Here is a 17,526-nt window from a genome sequence, read left to right on the forward strand (position 1 = left end):
TCTCAGACTGGTTTCTTGAACATGACAATGAGTTCACTGTACTCCAATGGCCTCCACAGTCACCAGATCTCAATCCAATAGAGCATCTTTGGGATGTGGTGGAACGGGAGATTCGCATCATGGATGTGCAGCCGACAAATCTGCGGCAACTGTGTGATGCCATCATGTCAATATGGACCAAAATCTCTGAGGAATGCTTCCAGCACCTTGTTGAATCTATGCCACGAAGAATTGAGGCAGTTCTGAAGGCAAAAGGGGGTCCAACCCGTTACTAGCATGATGTACCTAATAAAGTGGCCGGTGAGTGTATATGCCTGTTATGTGACCCCAATGAATGAATGACATGGAGTTACAATTATTTTGTGCACTCCTCTGTAAAATCCCTCTCTCTAATTGAAGGCTCCATGTTGCAGCAAAACCCTTCTCAAACCAACCAGATCTCTCCATGCCAAAGCAAGGAAAACCTAAACCTTGTTTCTAACTTTTCATATAGGCTCACACCCCTGTGTAGCACCAAAGAGAATGCTACTAGGTGTACCCACCTCCACAGAAGCAAAGATAGTCCAGGTTGCAGGGTAGAAGGGAGCCTAAAAAAGGCCACTCAACTTCTCCACCAAGACCTTGGGACGTTCCCAAAATCAAATGCAACTAAGGCTAGGGCCCCACATTGCGGAAACTCAGTTTTTTTTGTTGCAGATTTTGCTGCGGTTTTTTGAGCTAAAGCCAGGAGTGGATTGAGCAGAAGAGATAAGTATAAGAACTTCCTTTATATTCCCCATTTCTTTTCAAGCCATTCTTGGCTTTGGCTCAAAAAACCACAGCAAAATCTACAACAAAAAAAAGCTGCATTTCCGCAACATGGGCCCTTAGCCTAAAAGATCATTACTTGAAAGAGCCAGATGCAAAGGATTGACAGTCATGCTACAGATCCATACTCTTGGTGCTAATCTTTTTAATTAAAGACAGTGCATTTTGATGTGAAAGTATGTATTGCAAGGAATCATGGGTTTTAAATTATGCAAATGTCTAGGCCAAAGACTGCTTTCTTAACATCTTTCCTGCTGTTTCTGCTCAATCTAAATAATGAGCACTCAAAGTAGGCTCATGTTTATGTGGACTTAATATTGCATTATTTTTTGTTTTCTGTGGATGTGTAATTTTTTTTTTTTTTAAATAAAAAAAATATTGTGTTCATGCTCTATTGCTTCTTGCCCCTTTTGGCTAAGATTAAGTGTATGATCTATTTTTATCAACGATAAGTAAAAACATCTGCAATGAGTTTGTATTTTGGAACAGTTATTGACAAGGACCATAGAGCGCTGCGGAATATGATGGCGCCATGTACGTAAGCAAAATAGTAATAATAATTCCTTCCTCTACTGTAAGTAGTGACCCACTGTAAGTAGGTAACAGAACGCCTGAAACGGAGGATAGTGAACCACACGGTGGTGCCACACACCACTGGATCCAAGCCATCAGATTCGTGAACTTGAAGGCTCTCAAGGTGCTGAACAGCATCAGGGGATAGTAACTCCTGGGGTGCCTGAACTCATTAGGGATGGGATCTTATTGAGTCTAGGACACTGCCCTGCACTTCCATTTCCCTACTTCAGAGCACTCACCCTTTATGCTTGATTCCTGCCTTGCATGGGGATTTTTTGTTTAACCCTTTCACTGCTAAGGGTCTCTGGAAATTTTGCACCTCCAGTAGCCAGAGCAATTTTCACAGTTTTGAGATTGACAAGTCAAACCTAAATTGCAACATTAAAAAAAATGCCACTTGGTACTGTATACGAACAGGCACCTTCATGCAATTTTGATTTAAAATGAATGTTTTATGAAAAAATGCAAATAAATGTATATTAGTTGCTAAAAGCGGAAACGAAACAGAAAACTAAATGCACCAAACCTTGTAAAAATAAGAGTTCAACATGTGCAGAGTTCATACATATCACTATGGCCTGCACTCGCATGCACGTGTCTTCAGAAATTCACCAGAATTGGAAGGAACAAAAATCTGCTTTGAAGCTGGAAATGTTAAAGTATCATCCTATAAAATGTAGGGATTACACACCATGAAAAGTAAGAGAACCCCTAAACCCTATATATTTTTTGAAAGTAGACAACCTAAAGATTACAAATGTCTTAAAGGGATTCTACCATTAAAAAACTTTTTTTTTCTAGGTAACACGTCGGAATAGCCTTTAGAAAGGCTATTCGTCTCCTACCTTTGGAAGTGATCTCCGCTGCGCCGTTCATTCAAAATACCGGTTTGTACCGGTATGCTAATTAGTTCTCTCGCAGCGATGGGGGCGTCCCCCAGCGCAGGAGATGCGATGGGGGTGTCCCCATTGCTGCTCGAAAACCGACTCCAGCGCCACCTCTATCTTCTTCTACATCCTCCCCTTCCTTCTTCGGCTTGACGTCGGACGCCTGCGCAGTACGCTCTGTTCGGCGAACTTGCGGTGTCGGCACTATGGCCGTGGGCATGCGCAGTACGTTCGTCGAAGTTCGCCGAACAGAGCGTACTGCGTACTCTTCGAACGTGGCTGATTTTGAACGTGTTAACATTCCGAATCAGCAGCGTTTAAAACAGGTCCCATTGCTTTCTATGGTAGTCGGCATACGCGCGCTCCCCATAGAAATGAATGGGAAAAAGCAGCCAGTGTATCCTCCATGTGAAGGGGCCCTCAGATTCATATACAAAATACATTTAAAATAATAGCTTAAAGGGGCTCTATCAGCAAAATCCTGCAGATAGAGCCCTACATATGCGTGCATAGCCTTTAAAAAGGCTATTCAGGCACTGTAAAAGTTAAATTAAACTACCCCCCCCCCCCCGTTTTAAAATAATAACTTAAAAAGGAATGTTCTCTACTTACGGAACGTGCACCCTGGGCAGGCATTCTGGGTGCGTCTTCATCTTCTTCCCCGCCTCTTCTTCCTCTGACGTCTTCGGGGCCCGTTCTCCTCCGGCGCTTGCTCGCGGACACTGATAAAAAAAAAAAATAGCCCGGGCGCATGCGCAGTAGCCGTAGTAGAGGCTGCGTGCTACTGCGCATGCGCCCGGGCTACTTTTTTTTTATCAGTGTCCGCGAGCAAGCGCCGGAGGAGGACGGGACCCAAAGACGTCAGAGGAAGAAGAGGCGGGGAAGAAGAAGACAGCGCACCCTGAATGCCCGCCCAGCGTGCACGTTCCGTAAGTAGAGAACATTCTTATATAAGTTATTATTTTAAAACGGGGGGGTTGTTTAATTTAACTTTTACGGTGCCTGAATAGCCTTTTTAAAGGCTATGCACGCATATGTGGGGCTCTATCAGCATGATTTTGCTGATAGAGCCCCTTTAAGGTGTAGACAATGTGTGTATATATACTATATGTACTGCAAACATCAACTACAACAAGAGCTCGGACTCCCAAAAACACTATTACAGAAGAAAGGCAGGATTTTGCTGTTATTCAATATGTTAAAAAATCTATACTGCACCTAGCAAACTGTGACGGTGATACCAAAATCTAACTTTTTTCATATTAGACAGCATACCATATATATAAAAACACAATTTAATGCTTCATATATACAACCACCTTCATGCATTGTTGCAGCAAACAGAGATTGCAAGCAAAAATTGCACTAAAATTCAAATTTGCCACTAAAGTGCGGATCAAGCAATCCCTTTCTGCAAACAAAATGTACTTTCCAAAAAACTGCAAGATATGAGGAGTTCATACATACCACACATGTATATATTTACAGGGGTGGGTGTTAAAGAAACGCCAAAATCGCAGAAATGCGCCATCCCATTTTGTGCATGCAAGGACTTTACATAAAAATGCTATTTTCCATCCCCCTATAAAAATTTTAGCAATCTATATGCCAATAAACTTCCTGGTTATGTTCATAACATTACATAAGAATACCCCACTAGTAAAGCTCAGGGGGGAATTATATTATACCTGTATGTGACAATCAGACAGCAAAAGTATAGTATGCGCTCTGATTGGCAGGAGAAGGGTTAATAGGGACAGAAGAGTCCCTGCCACCACCCTCCTGGTGTCACATACAAATAAGGGCTCGTTCACATCTGCGCCTTGGACTCTGTTCTGCAGGTTTCCGTTTCCTGCCCAAAACTGGGCAGGAGACGGAAACCTGCTGGCATCTTTCAAACCCTTTCATTTGAATGGGTATGAAAAGTGTCCAGCCGTGAGCGCCGGTGAGCATTTTATGCTCTCCGTGGCGAAACAGTTTTTTTTTTAAACCGGACATGTAGTGTATGCAGAAGACAGAAACCTGAGAACGGAGTACTGAACGCTGGTGTGAACCCAGCGTTATGCACAGAGTCAGATTGTTTCTCTGTCTCTATGCAGGCTGCTGGGCTGCTCATGCCCCCCTCCCTTTCCTGTTACAGTTCACAAAATGCTTGCTTAGACAGTTGAAATGCTGTCAGGAATTGAGATCTGCAGTTGGATCTCAATGCCAAATAGCGTTTTCAACAGTGAATTGCTCCAAAATTGTAAGTTGTATCATCAAGTCCTTGGTATCATCTTACAGATGAGATTCTCCTCTTTAAAATGCATTTTAAAGCATCAAGATATGTTGACGCAGTCCAGAAATATCGGCATTAGTAGGGGGTACATAGTAGTTACGTCCTCCGCTACTAATGTGCCACTGTGGGAGGACGTAGAGATACGTGCTTGGCAGTGAAAGGGTTAATAGATATGGCAAGTAGACCGGCCTGTATCATGGCATTCTTTGAACTAATTTTTTATGTTCACTATTTGTCACTGGATTGTAGGGATTCAGATGTTCTTTTGGGACTCTCCCAAAGTCTAGAGGGAAACATTGTGTGGCCATTAGGTTCTCTCCTCCCCCGCAACACAGCAAACGTCTGCTTCTGTCAAGAAGGGTGCACTTTGCTCCTGGTAGCAGACTTGTTTTGGCTTGGGGAGACCATTGTTCCATGACCATTTTAGGCAGTGGAGTAACTAGAGAATGGTGGGGGCCCCCCTTGATAGCAACCCCCCTATCTGTCAGCTAGACCTACGTGTTAGAGAGCCAGGAGTTGTCAGGGCCAAGGCTAGCTTGGGAACAGCTGACCACCACCCGCAGGCAGGGCCTAGCTAGCCGCCGTAGCGTCAGGGAAAGTTTCCCTCCCCTGTTCCCTTAGCGGTGCAGTCTACAGTCCGGATTTTGGGTCTAGACACAGACCCGAACGTGACACATTCCTGCACACAGTATTATGCCCCCCAAGAGTAATAATTGGAGACCCAGGGGGATACAAACACAAAAAAAAAAACACTGTTACTTATCTCTCCTGGGCTCTGGAGCACTCCCTGCTGATATTGGACAGCTTCAATGATGCGTCCACACATGAGCCGGGCTTGCATTGCAACACATAAGGACGCAAGCTCCAGCCCATGATGCCTGGGACGGCACCAAGTAGGCCCAAAGCCTTCTGGAGCCCAGGAGAGGTAAGTTAAAGCTTTTTTTAAGTACCCTTACCTCTCTTGGCCATCCGATCATTATACTGAAAAGACCCCCTGAATATAATGATAGTGTTGTTTATGGGGTTTGCAGGAACACGGCCTCACTTACCAATCCTGCCTCCCGCTCATGGCTGCCTCTGCAGAAGGGGAAGCATCAGTGGCCGTGAGCAGGAGCCGGTATTGTAAGTAAATAGAGCCCTTTACGTGCTGGAGTTACCGCAGCAGGTAACGGCCTATTTTTTTTAAAAAAAAAAATTTAAAAAAACGCCGGGCCCCCTAGTGTCCCAGGCCTTGTGGCAGATGCTACCGCTGCCACCCCAGTGGTCACACCCCTGGGGCTGGTGGGTTGGGGACCTTCTTTTTTCATGGCTGTCTTGCGCTATATTACATCCTTATGCACTTTAGTGTGGTACTGGCACATCCCGCTTTTTGACCACTTGGGGGAAAGACGACACAATCTCAGGCCCAAAAAAACAAACAAACAAAAAAAAAAGGGTGTGCTCCTGTTTGCCTGAATGAAGATCGAAGCCAACCAAGACCTAGCATTGAGTTGTTCTGTAAATCATGCCAGGTTGCTGGTGTGGCTTCCAATAAATTAATTTGGCTGAAGCATACCTCACAACTTTCAAATGACAGAAAGAGTAACAAAATTTGTGGCTCCGCCTACTTCTACATTGACTCAGCCCATTTTCAACCATTTTTATTAGTGCCCCACACTGTATAATGCTCCTACAGTCACCCTAACATTATATGACCCCACATTATAATGTTGCCCTTGAATTGCACCACAGTATGAAGTCCCTTTCCTTTGCCCCTTGTTTAAACTGGGGGCAAATAGAGGGGGACATTAAACTGAGGGAAACTAGAGGCAGACACATCCTCCAGCTACCCCCAATTTCATGTTCTCCTCCAGTTGCCCCCACTTTAATGTCACCCTCCATCTGCCCCCAGCTTAATGTCCACTCCTCCGTCTGTCCCAAGGTTAATGTCCCCACCCTCCATCTTCCCCTACTTTAATTGCCCCCTTTCAACTGCCCCAATTTAATGTCCCCCTTTATCTCTCTACAGTCTAATGTCCCCACAAAGTTTAATATAAGAAAATCAATAATATTCACCTCTACTCGCTCTTCTGTCTCTTTTCCTGGTGTGTTCAGGGAGCTGCATGTGGGTGACGTCATGATATTATGCCTACAACTCCTGGGACCAGAGCATAGGGAAGGGAACAGTGCAAAAGCAAGCGCTGTCTGCGGATGGTTCCTGCTTTACCGTTGTATTCAACTCATCCGGGTCCGCTCTCGATGCAGATGAGTTGAATCCATAAATACCTCCCGCTGACTGGGACTGTATTTTTTCGGTGTATATTTATTCACTTATCCATCCCCATTTCTGCACCAACCAGCTCCACTTTGCTTTCAACCTCCAGAGTACAATGCACAATACATCCCCACAGCATGCACTGTTCAGCATCAAGATATACATCAAGAGGCTGAGGGGTTAGGCAAAACAGTCAGGGAGCATTAATGGGTCAAGATAATAGAATATTGGCCGCTACCTGCTGAAGTAATCCAATGAGTAATGTGCTAAAGTCACTCTGCAGGGACCAGTGTGTGGGCTTCTAGAGGGTACTCTTTACTATTTGTGAGTCTGCAAAGAGGCAGTACACTGTGTCGGGGGCCAGTTAAAGAGGCAATTACTGTATGTAGGCCAATAAAGGAGGTAAATATGAAAAAAACTGAAAACAGTTTTTGAGATAAACATAAACAAAATTTTATCGCATTAATTTTAAAAGCAGATGGACAAACAAATACATATACAGGGCGAACAACTACCCAAATAGGCCGGAATTGGCGTAACTACATAATTTAACTATATTTAATACAAAGCCAAAATCAGTAGGCAGTAAAGTAGATCAAAAAGTATCTCCCAAATCACAATGATATTAGGGTGTAATATCTATTTGCGCCACCGTGTGGCAGTATAGACCTATACCAATACAACGCAAGAGGAAGTCAAGTGATCTTCCATAAGTAAAGTATACCATATACAAGATATAATAATCTATACGTGGTAGATAGCGTGGTATATCTTGTATATGGTATACTTTACTTATGGAAGATCACTTGACTTCCTCTTGCGTTGTATTGGTATAGGTCTATACTGCCACACGGTGGCGCAAATAGATATTACACCATAATATCATTGTGACTTGGGAGATACTTTTTGATCTACTTTACTGCCTACTGATTTTGGCTTTGTATTAAATATAGTTAAATTATGTAGTTACGCCAATTCCGGCCTATTTGGGTAGTTGTTCGCCCTGTATATGTATTTGTTTGTCCATCTGCTTTTAAAATTAATGCAATAAAAATTTGTTTATATTTTTGTACATGTTGAGTGATATGTTTATCTCAAAAACTGTTTTCAGTTTCTTTCGTATTTATCTGTTTAGAGATAACAAGACGACCTAAGAAGAGCATGATTATGATTATTTTTCACTAGAACATTATATATTTTTTGATAATCATCGTGCCATACTGTTGTTCTTATATACAATAAAGGAGGTAATATACCACATGTGAGCTCAGTAATGGGGACATTATAGACAGGCGGGGCCCAGTCATTCCTAGACACTAAAACAAGCATATAAATATTGTTACATATAAAAGATTATAAGAAAAACAATTAAGCATATACGTGGTAAAAGAAAACTGTAATGAAATTTAACAAAATATATTATAATAAAACAAAAACTATATACAAACAACAGAAAAAATCCCAAACAAACCCACCCCTTAGCCATGGTAGGGGGCGTTCACACTATCGTCGGTGTCCGACATGTAGTGTCCGCTCAAAATCTGTCACGGACACTAGGAGCGGACACTAGATGTGTCCGTGACACCTGTCATTCACTTTAATGGGCATCGGGTGCGTTCTTTTGCACTCCGTGCCCGTCCTTTCCTGTCCGCAAGAGAAGATGTCCGACTTCTCAAGCGGACAGAAAAACCCTGCATGCAGGGTTCCTCTGTCCGCTTGAGAAGTCGGACATCTTCTCTTGCGGACAGGAAAGGACGGGCACGGAGTGCAAAAGAACGCACCCGATGCCCATTAAAGTGAATGACAGGTGTCACGGACACAGCTAGTGTCCGCTCCTAGTGTCCGTGACAGATTTTGAGCGGACACTAGGAGCGGACACTACATGTCGGACACCGACGGTAGTGTGAACGCTCCCTTACTCTTCACATGACAATTATATTTCCAGAATTGAAAAAAGAAAATAGCTCATTGGGTAGTGGGAGGGTAATAAGAGGACTTAAGGCCAGGAAGAAAGGAAGGTTGGAAAGAATAGGTACTAAAATTTGTGTGGTGAGAACAGTGGGGGGGGGATATGACGTCCACCAAACTGTTGAAGTGGAGGTGCAGAATGGTCATATGTAGTCACCTGTGGAGACATACACTGGGATGCGGGTGACAAACATAATTGTGGGACATATGCAGTAAATCTTCTGGATTCATTCTTCTTGGGGCATACGCTAATATTTCAAGGACACCCAGGACCACTATGGCACTGGGCCACTGGCGCTCCTGCGGCATATTACGTAAGAGTGATGGAATATCAGGGCTGATGATGGTTGAGGGACCAGGCTGTTTTTTCTCCTCCTCCTCCTGCTCGGTGTTCATCTGTATGGCCTTGACTGGGTCACTTTACACTCCTTCCTGCAGTTGGTCTGGACTTGAGTGCTCCGGGATGTTGCCTTCAGTTCTGAAAGGAAAAGGTAAATATAATACACAACCAAGTGAAACGTAATGGTAATGTCAGGCTGCTGCAGCTTGTTGTATCTGGATATTAAAAAGTGGTTATCTGGTTTCTAACATTGATGTGCTGTCCTTAGGATAGGATATCTGTATTAGATCTGCATGGGGCTGACACCCAGGACCCACATAGATCAGCGGTACTGAGACAGGGCAGTTTGTGGTAGTTTCTACGTACCGTGAGCAGCACTGCTCACTTGTTGTACTGACTGTAACGGCGAGTGTAGGTACTGCAGTGCTGGAGTATATATTTCATTGGGACAATCCCGCAGTACATACTGTTGCCACTACATTTTGTCTAGCGAGTGTGCAGAACGGAATCAAAGTATGTAAATAATACCACAAACCAAGCTGTCTCAGTAGCAGTGACCTGTGGGGTTTCTGAGTGTTGGACCCCCGCAGATCGAATATTGATGACCTATCGCAGGGATAAGCCATCGATGTTATAAACCGGATAACCCCTTTAAAAATTGTGTTGGGATGAGACTTCATGATATAATTATAAATTGACCTAAAAATGGCTTGGGGACCCCCATTTTGGAAAAACCATCCAGACATAACAAGCAGAAAGAGCCTGCTATTACCAGGGTGAAAAGGGGAAACACTTTTTGGCCCTTTCCAGTCTAATAATACCAGCCTGTGGCCACACAATACATGGCCCTCCCCTCTAGAGGGCTGTATATTGGCTGATACCCTACTCTTCCTGCACCCTGGGGCATTGTGTATCAGGGTAATATTTGGGGGTTAATGCTAGCTTTTTCAACGACTAACACTAAAGCCCCACCTTAGTAGTGGATGCTGTCAGTCACATAGCGGCCATTACACAGACATAAGACAAATAATTTTTATAGAAAAAAAAAAGTTAAACACATCCCTCTTTGAACATTTTATAACATTTATTTTAAAAAAAACAACAAAAAACACAAAGAAAAATGGCTTGTATCATGTTTTTAACATGTGAAGGTAAGCAGACAAAGATGGCTCTGTCTACATCAGGGGTGCCCAATACGTCGATCGCGATCTACTGGTAGATCGCAAAGGACGTATGGGTCGATTGCAGAATGCAGGGATCCTCGCTGTCTGCTTCTTCACTGTGCAGGCTGAGTCATCTCCGGACACTGGCAGGCAGGCAGTGTCCAGAGATAACTCTCAGCCTGCTCTGTGAAGAAGCAGACAGCGGGAATCCCTGGGCAGCCACAGAATGCCGCTGTCTCCTGCTGTCACGATCCGACTGGCCCCGCCCACATGTCCGGCCCTGCCCACAGACACGCCTGCCCCGCCCACAAGCCCACCCTGTCCCGCCCACAGGCCCGCCCCGGCCCCGCCCTAGTAGATCTTTTGCCTTGGTCAGCTAATAAAGTAGCTCACACGCTGAAAAAGTGTGAGCACCCCTGGTCCACATCATCACTTTAGCCCTGTGGAAATATTTGTTGCTCTCATTCTATGATAGATGTGAGCACCAAACGTTCATGATGTTAATGTGAATGTTACATAAAAAAGAATGGTAAGAATTTTACTCCCGAATCTGTTCACTTTTCAGAACAAACTGCAGCTTGCGATAGAACGGAAATTTATGCAAAGCTGGATAGGACCCACTCACACCCTCCTTGGCCACAAACTTTTCAAATCAATCCCGCACAGACCACCATCTGCTCCTTACATCCTTCGCTGTGAAAAAGTTAAAAGAAAAATTTTTTACTTTAATTATATAGTGATAGGCCGGGGCCCCACGCGATTTGGCCACGACGAAAACACCACGGTAAATATCACGGCGTTTTACAGTACTTGCAAAGTGGATAGGATTCATGCGAATCCCATGCCCACTTTGCAGAAAAAAATCACAGTCCGGACAAGCTGCGGTTTTGAAAATCGTAGCTTGTCAATTATATATATGGAAACGCTGGCGGCTTTCCCATAGATATAATTGTAACAGAAAGTCCGTGGAGAAGAACCGCAATGCGTTCACTCCTTAGCCTAATAATGCGTTCAGTATTCCGTTCGGGGGGTACTCAAGCAGACTCCCAAAACAGAATACTGAATGCAGATGTGAACCATCGATGTGGGTCTCCATCATTTTTGTCCCCTGGCAGATCCAAACAGCTGAACCCCACACACAGGTGGGAACTTAGCCAGAGAAATAAAAAAGTAGAATAGGCTTAGAGAGACACAAAGATGTAGTGACACAGACATAAAGTTCTAGAAACCAATCCTACTAATATTATAAGTGTGAAAGTTTGTGTGTTTGGATGTTTGTGAGTTTGGATGTTTGTTCCTCAATCACGCTAAAACGCCTGGACGGATTTGCGTGCAATTTTCCACAAACATAGTTTTCCCTTAGGATTGAGTCACAGGCTACTTTTGGTGCCACTAAACAACATGGCTTCCTAGCAGGAGACTCACAAAAGCAGGACTCCTAGCCCCAGCTATAGACTCACACATACTGCCTGGCATTTCCTGCCTCAACCTGCCTGCACACTCCTTACTGTCACCTCAGGAGTAGCCCTCACTCTACTCACTCACACAACACATCACATTGTCTGTATCACTACATACACACTCACACACACTGCCTGGTATTTCCTGCCTCAACCTGCCTGCACACTCCTTACTGTCACCTCATTAGTAGCCCTCACTCTACTCACTCACATTTTACATATAGCTTTCCACTATATAACACATCACATTGTCTGTATCACGACATACACAATACAACACATCACATTGTCTGACACAATACAACACATCACATTGTCTGACACAATACAACACATCACATTGTCTGACACAATACAACACATCACATTGACACAATACAACACATCACATTGTCTGTATCACGACATACACAATACAACACATCACATTGTCTGTATCACGACATACACAATACAACACATCACATTGTCTGTATCACGACATACACAATATAACACATCACATTGTCTGACACAATACAACACATTACATTGTCTGTATCACGACATACACAATACAACACATCACATTGTCTGACACAATACAACACATCACATTGTCTGACACAATACAACACATCACATTGTCTGTATCACGACATACACAATACAACACATCACATTGTCTGTATCACGACATACACAATACAACACATCACATCACATTTGCTAGCCCACCAAACTTTTTAAAGCACTTTTACAGTTTCACACGTCTGTGTCCGCCCAATTCTCAAATCACCGCAGACAAAGTCGCGGGTAAAAGCTAGTATTTATATATTGAGATATATCTTACATAAAACAATTTACAACACAGCAAAATTGAACAAAGTGCAATAAATAATCCTATAACCAATAAATTGATTACTTACCAACATAATGAGTTGACAGACATTTATCTTCATGCATGAGTACCAGGATGATGGCATGTTCTCTTTTTTCATTTCAACTTTCAGCTGTACTGGCAGGATTGTGAAGAAACTTCCTCTTCTTGTTTCTCATTGTTAACTTTATTTAACCAAGCAAAACAGTGAGTTTTTGTCTGCGGATTTTGATGCTTTTCCGCGGCGTTTCTGCAACAAATCTCTGGCCACTTCTGGAGAGCTGACGGAGGTTCTTGCCTTTTGCGTCCGAAAGACCCGCCATTATCCAGTCCAATTCCTTCCCGAATAGCCGACCAGGCTCGAAGGGCAAGGCACAGAGGTTGAATTTGGAGGCGTTGTCTGCTGTCCATGGCTTCAACCATAACGGATGCCTGGCCGAAGTTGACAGCGCCATAGCCTTGGAGGCTAGTCTTGTCTGATGAAAGGCTGCTTCTGCCAGAGCCAAAACCAACCCCAGCCCTCCCCCCCGCCAGAGGACCCAAAATAACCGGCCAGGGAGAGGAGGAGAACCAATATACATATACCTATACAGGTCCCAACATGGTCTAGGGACCTGAGAGGAGGGAGAACTGCGACTCGAAAGCGTTACTGCGCATGCGTGGTCTCCCGGAAATTGAGCCGGGTGCGCCAGAAAAGGCACCCGGCCAGAAACCTGCCTGCCAGAGAAAGGTTCCAACTAGAACCAAAACTGAAGAGGAGTCCCCCCGCGAGCAGGAAGCAGCCAGAAGGAGGGAAAAGGCGATGACAAGGGCAGAAGCCCCTACCCCTCGTCTCCCACCGGGGGGAGACCAAAAGATCAGCCGGCAGGTAAGTCCAGAAAGTGGGGGAGAGGCACTGAGACACCTCCCGCCCCTACCACCTGTCCTGTCCAAAGGACAGAAAAAAAAACACAAGGAGGGGGAGGTCTCTCGGCCTCTTATAGGGGAAGAAGACTGTTAGTTAATTAAAAATTCCACCTGTCCTAACAGTACACAGGGTCAGGAATACCCCCATTTGTGCTGCTGTTGGACATAGGGGGAATACCAAATTCTAACAGGGAATATAAAATCCCAGTTACATTCACCTGTAACACACCTAATATAGTGTATTTAATAATATGCACCAAATGTTCCACTGAAAATTTGTATGTTGGAGAGACTGGTCAGAAGCTTAGAATGCGGATGAACTCACATCGTCATACAATTAGAGAACAAAGAATAGACCTTCCCGTATCAAAACATTTCAGCAATGAAGATCATAATATCACCAATGACATGAAAATTTTGGTTTTAAGAGGGGATTTTAAATCCAGGAAAGAGAGACAGATTTATGAGTACAAGTTTATGACCCTGCTTCAAACATTGCAGAAAGGGATGAATCTGTTACATGGGTTCATGGCATCCTACAGAAATCACTGAACTGAGACAGCTATAAAAGACACACTCTGAACTGATAAGAACATTGCAAACTGATTAATTGTTTATTTGTATGTACCAATAACCTCCTTTCACCCTCCCTCCTAGAATTCTATTCCTGAGTGTCCTTTTGTACATAAATATGCAGCCTTAAGAAATTGTTTTTAGATATACCTGAAGAAGAAGCCGAGAGCTTCGAAATGTTGTAATCTGTCATCATTATTAGTTAGCCATTTAAAAAGGAATCAGCTACTGAAGACTCTCAAGTTTTTTGTTTTTTATATTTCCTACCCACTGGCTAACATGGTACAAAAACAAACATTTTCCTTATACTACTTGGATATATAGAATATATCTTATAATGTACAGTGGGTCCTCTTTACATGTAAACCTTGTCTTTCTAGAGAGGTGGTCTTCTCAAAGAGGTGGTCTTTTTGATAGGTTTTGCTGTATTAGGACCGTGTGTGAATCCTAAAGAATTTCAGGAATGTGGATATGGGAAAAATATGCAAATTTGTTTTCCAGGATGTAATTAGGAAAACACTGCATGTTTGCTGTCTTTTAGGACAGCCTCCTTAACATCATCCATGACATTTTTCAATAAGCCTAATAACATAATGCGAGGATTGTTGTCCTAAGAGAAAGTAGGCAGAAACAGAGGCACTGTTATCCTAATTACATCCTGGAAAACAGATTTACCTGGTGTCCTCCTATATATATACTTGTCCTATATATCGGGAGGGCACCATGTGCAGCTCCTGCATCAGCTAATGGGGGTCCCTGTGTGTTGAGGCAAATGCATTGCACAGGATCCCGTCCGGGCCCCTGAACAATGCATCTGCCGTGGGTAAATGAGGAATTAACAGTCGGGGGTTGGGGCCCACTGGGGGATTCACCGGTTACCCAGTAGGCCAGTCCGACCCTGTGTGTCATTACTTAGCAACCAAAGAACTGATAGTTGCTAAAGGTACAAAGGGAAGTTTTTAAAGTGTGACATCTCAAACCACAAGACTTGCAAGAGAAACTTCAACCACAAAAGTATCTGTTTTACTAATATGTGGTTTTTGACAACAAAATGATACTTGATGCTTATGTAGATTCCCCTTATGAGGAAAGCACCCATCAACTTACGTAATACCAGTGCAGAAATGTTTACAAAGCCAAATAGCTTATTACCATGGCAATGACTAAACAGTGCAAACACTCTAAGGCTGGTTGCACACAACCATGTGCTAGCCATCTACTGTGATTGAATGGCATAGCCTACGCATGGGCAGCTCACAGATGCCATCCATGTGCCGCTTGCGCACCAGCCATGTTTCTGCAGCCCCATTCATTAACTGAATAGGAGCCGCGGAAGCTCGGCCACAAAACTGGAAAGGAAAATGACCTCTCCTGAGTCCCAGGGGTTCTGATGATTTTTACTATGCTAATGCATATAGTGTATTGTAAAATCCTTCAATACGCTTCTGCCTGTCATAGTACTGGATCGGCTTTCTCAGATCTCTTTCTGGGGGATGGTGGTTGTCACAAATGCGGCAAGTCACATGTTTCACCGAGGCATCTAAAGGGTTAATGACCATGATCAGATGGGGCTATAGTGGCTGCAGAGCTTCTATGTGGTCACCATGTTTAAAGACTCTACACCTGCTGTACTATTAAAGAGGACCTTTCACCATTTGGGGCACATGCGGTTTAATACACTGCTAGAAAGCCGACAGTGCGCTGAATTCCCTTTCTGGCAAGGGCCGGGACTGGTAAGTGATGCCACGGGCCCCACAAACACTATTGTTATACTCGGGTCTTTTCAGACTGTTACTTACCTCTCCGTGCTCCATACAGGCATCGGTCCTAGTTGTGTGACGTCCCTCACGTCACTTGACCCAGGACCTGCATCCCGAGTCATGTGACGTCCTGACGTCAAAGAAGATGGCTGACTCCACTGCGGGGTGTGTGTGTGTGTGTTGGTCGGTTGGTCGAGGTCTTCGGTGTCGGTTGGGCCCCGCCATTCCTAGTTACGCCGCTGCTAGGGGGTCTTATAAATGCAAGGAAAAAAAAGGCATAAAAAATAAATAAAAATAAATATTAAAAATTCAAGTCTCCCCCCCCCCTTTCCCTATAACACATATAGAACCATATCATACAGGTGACATGTCATTTTAGCTGAAGAGTGAATGCCGTAAAAACGAAGCCCATAAGAAAGTACACAAATGCACTTTTTTTTTCCAGTACATTGTACAGAATAATAAATTGTACGATTATGAAGAACAATTTGTCCCATGAACATTAAGCTGTAATATGGCTCTGTGAATGGATAAAATAAAAAGGTTTGGGGTTTGGGAGACGGGGAGTCAAAGACAAAAATCGGAAAATGTCATCCACAGGAAAGGGTTCAGCATGTATAAAAAATGGAAAATGTGAGAAAGGCTATTTACTATATTGTGTATACAATAGGCTAGGTTCACACAAACGTTTATTTCCTATAATGTATTGTCTTTCAAATCTACTTCAGGTACTGTTTACATTGTATTAATCATGATAGTAACAGTCTTTGGTAGATAATGGGCATATTTATCAACGTGTGTGCCTTTTTCACAGTCACATGATATTTTTGAAGCGTTTGTGCCTTTTTTTTTTACATGAGATTTCCCTATCTGACACTTTGTGATTTTTGGTGAGAAAAGTAGGCGTGGCTTCTCAGGTGAACATGTGTTCGCGAGATTTTTTTTTTTGTGCCTTTTTAAAAAAGGCGCAAAAATAGGTGCAAAATCACTCCACTCTTGGAGAAAACATACAAAACAGGACACAACAGGACACAATTGCAGAAGCATAAGACACATATACCGTATATACTCGACTATAAGCCGAGTTTTTCAGCACAGTTTTTATGTTGAAAAAGTGCGTCTCGGCTTATACTCGCGTCAATACGGTAATTGAAAATGTCACATGACTGGTCCGCAGGGAAAGACATCTGTGGGAGGCCGCTGGAGCAGCAATAAGTTTGTGGTGAGGCAGCGCTGCCTCCAGGACCGCCCCAAGATGTTTCCAGAGCATCTTCTCTGCCTTGGAAACATCTTAAGGCGGCCCTGGAGACAGCGCTTCCTCACCGACCACGTATCGGCAGCAGCACTGTTCCAGCGGCCTCCCACATACGTCTTTTACTGCGGACCAGTGAAATTACCACTCGAGTCAATACGGTAATTGACTCGGCTGCAGCGGGCCTCCGCTACAGTCCCGGCCCCCTCCCCCAGCTACAAAACACGCCTGGTGACGTGGTCATGTTAGCTCAGGCCCGCACCCGGCGTGTGTCGATGATGTCTTACTGCATCTCAACACAGGCGGCGTCATCACGACCCCTATGCTGAGACGCAGGAGCAGCTGCTGGAGAACACAAGCAGCCGCAGGAGAAGATGAGCAGCGGCGGCAGAAGACGAGCAGTGGTGGGAGCAGCAGCGCGAGGTCGGTAAGTATGAGAACTT

The sequence above is a fragment of the Leptodactylus fuscus genome, chromosome 1 (assembly GCF_031893055.1).
Source record: "Leptodactylus fuscus isolate aLepFus1 chromosome 1, aLepFus1.hap2, whole genome shotgun sequence".
NCBI classification, from domain to species: Eukaryota; Metazoa; Chordata; class Amphibia; order Anura; family Leptodactylidae; genus Leptodactylus; species Leptodactylus fuscus.